This window comes from Pollicipes pollicipes, unplaced genomic scaffold, assembly GCF_011947565.3.
Source record: "Pollicipes pollicipes isolate AB1234 unplaced genomic scaffold, Ppol_2.1 Scaffold_4219;HRSCAF=4965_pilon_pilon_pilon, whole genome shotgun sequence".
Classification (NCBI taxonomy): domain Eukaryota; kingdom Metazoa; phylum Arthropoda; class Thecostraca; order Pollicipedomorpha; family Pollicipedidae; genus Pollicipes; species Pollicipes pollicipes.
In genome coordinates this window covers 12220206-12223698 of record NW_023596448.1, presented here as the reverse complement: position 1 = coordinate 12223698, position 3493 = coordinate 12220206, and positions in this window count along the sequence as shown.

The window sequence follows — 3493 nt, the reverse complement described above, 5'->3', positions numbered from 1 at the left end:
TCAACTCTTACCTTAAAGTCATGAGATACCAGAGCATTTGAGGAAATGGTTAGAGAAGGGCGGCTAGCGTAGTATGGCGTGAAAAATTAGTAAAATCGCTAAGCAATGATGGCCGTCGAAGAACTTCTTTGCGAACAACTTTGTTATGCGTTGATGACTGATTAGCTCCTTTCTGTGTCATTTTTAAGGACGAATCGAAGTTGGTTCTCATGCAATTATCGTTGGCTAATGACTCGAACCAGGGACATGCATCCATTCGCCACATTCGTTTTACCAGCTCAACTGCCTTGTCCTGCCTTTAAAAATGTGTATGCTTTCACACTGGCGTAACGGCAATGTCCAGTTGATGGCATAACGAACCGCGCACAGAAAGCAGAACACCAGGGGGTGTTGCGTGTGACATGTGGAATCAGGTCACACGACAGAGCCTTATGTGCTGGGCCCGACCTAGCTATCGCAAGAACGAGCATGCTGCAACGATGCAAACAACTCTGGACAGCGCTCATTGGGCTGCATCAGGCGTCGTGAAATATGTTTGATATGATGACCGCCGTTGGCGTTTGACACGTGGACTATGAACGGAAGTCCAAAGATCAGCTGCTGGAAATCCACGCCTTCGTGCCTTCCGCAACATTTAGGCTACTCCCATAAAACCAGAGAAAAGGACCTTAGAACCCACCATCCAGTGATGACTCAAATTTTAGACAGTTTCCATTTGCAACGCAATATCTGATTAGCACGCGACACTTAATGCTCCGTGACGTCACTCCCCCAGACTCAGATGGCCGCATTTGCTCAAGAGAGCAGTCACACGGGTCGAAACCCTTGAGCAGTGTCACCTTTCAGACCTATGACGAGCATCAGCCCCCAGGCTGTGGGCAGGCGCCTCCTGCATTGCCTGAGATGTGAGCAGGCGTCTCCTGCATTGCCTGAGATGTGAGCAGGCGTCTCCTGCATTGCCTGAGATGTGAGCAGGCGTCTCCTACACTGCTTGGGATGTGGACAGGCGTCCTTTACACTGCCTGGGATGTGAGCAGGCGCATCCTAGACTGCGTGGGATGTAAGCAGGCGTCTCCCACACTGCCTGAAATGTGTACAGGCGCCTCCTAGACTGCCTGGGACCAGCCTCCAGCCTGTCGGTAGACGTCTCCCACACTGTCTGGAATACGTACAGGCGCCTCCCAGACTGCCTGGGATCAGCCTCCAGCCTGTCGGCAGGCGTTTTCTGCACTACCTGGGAGGTGTGCAGGCGCCTCCTAGACTGCCTGGAGTCAGCCTCCAGCCTGTCGGCAGGCGTCTTCTACACTGTCTGGGATGTGGGCTTGGTGCAGCCTTATCAGCTGTACTGGCCGCTTGACGGCGACCGCACGGCGTGATTTAAACAGACATAATTTGCTGGTGGGGCCTCGCCGCGGCTGGTTTAGCTAATTAAATTCCGCACCAGCACCGGGCCCGTCCAGACCGTGTTGATGTAATTTTGCGGAGCTAATTCAATCCGCGCCAATTTCTTCGCTTGACACGAAAGCGTGCGTGGCTTCGCACGGTGAAGGGGCAATTATGTCACTCGTCACATCACAAGCAATAGCACACAGAGCGATGGTTCTGGTCTCTACCCATTCCAAACGCAACGTAGGCCAAGAAAGCGAATATGATAAAGATACTAGCATGACTAATATCAAGGAACATAATTTCGCCTCATTTTTCTATATCTTCACTCTCATTTCACAAGCCATATAAACCAATGAACGCGGAGCCAAGGCGACTTAAGAAAAAGCTAGCAGAGGCAAACATTTTTAAACGCGAGTGTTTTAACCATACAATGCCGCGTGGCTGACGTTGAATTTGTTAACAGTTCGGGAGACAATTGGCTGGCTTGGACGACCTTCGAAGGTCATTGTGTCCCCCCCCCCCCCGCCCAGCTGCGTTCTGCGCCACTGTTGATTGGGCATTTCCTCAGGGGAGGGGGCTTTGGTGTCTTTAGCATTAAGAAAACGTGTCACTTTTCTAGCCCCCCTAACTTCGAATTCGGACGTCAATCTAGCCTGGGATTAGTCAGAGAAAGTAGCGTTGTCTCAGTTTTAAGCCTGCGAATCCCCGGTTACTATGGTGATTAACCCCGGCGTCGATAAAAACTCGTACTTAACACTTGGTTTGCCTCGGTTGGTATTGCGCAAAATATCGTCCTTGTTTTAGAGATATTTGGTTCATTTAAAACGCAAAATTGCGGATAACCTCAGACCTGACACTGGCAAAAAGCACTGGAACTCAGCTATCGCTCTCCATACCAACCACTTTTTATTTGAAGTTCCCATTTCATTTTGACAGTGCAGTGATAACATGCTGACCTACGACCGTGTAAATCGAAGTTATAAAGGTGAGGTTCGGACTGAAACGCCGGTGTGAGAGTAGGCATCGGGATCTGCCAACATCTGCTTATAAGTGCTGACTCGGGTGGGTTCAACACTGGGATGTTGTGCGATGGATGCGGGTTAAAGAATTTATATATATATATATATATATGTTTGATTAAAAATAACTGCTGACTCAGCATTAACGAGCTTTTTGATGCATCGTTCTAGCTTCCGGGTCTTTGACTTTGCGTCATCGCTTAGATTAAAGATGGTTCGCACAAAATTACTCATATATTCATCACTCCTTCCATTCTAACGTTTCGAGATCTTATCTCATCTTCGGAGAAGACTAAATTGCACAAGAAATAAGTTTTGAGTTTTAAAGGATGAAAAAATTGTGCACTACTGTTGGAAAACATCTTTTAGTACGGAGAACATAAATGAAGCACAACTAATTGAAGTAAGACGGATTGCTATTTCATCTTCATACATGTAAGAAACACTCATAATGGGAACATCACAAAGACACAATGGGAACACTATTGTCACATTGTTCTTTGTGTTCCCATTGTGTCTTTGTGATGTTCCCATTATGAGTGTTTCTTACATGTATGAAGATGAAAATAGCAATCCGTCTTACTTCAATTAGTTGTGCTTCATTTATGTTCTCCGTACTAAAAGATGTTTTCCAACAGTAGTGCACAATTTTTTCATCCTTTAAAACTCAAAACTTATTTCTTGTGCAATTTAGTCTTCTCCGAAGATGAGATAAGATCTCGAAACGTTAGAATGGAGGGAGTGATGAATATATGAGTAATTTTGTGCGAACCATCTTTAATCTAAGCGATGACGCAAAGTCAAAGGTCCGGAAGCTAGAACGATGCGTCAAAAAGCTCGTTAATGCTGAGTCAGCAGTTATTTTTAATCAAACATGTATCAAAGAAAGAATTCTGCCAAAGTATTCCATATATATATATATATATATATATATATATATATATATATATATATATATATATATATATATATATATAGTGCATTACAGGAATTATTGCTCCCGAAGTGGTGTCCTCTTGGTATCGGCACCAGCAAGAGGGGCCATCGGCCGTGCCGACCGGTCTGCCCGCCCGCCATCTGACCGT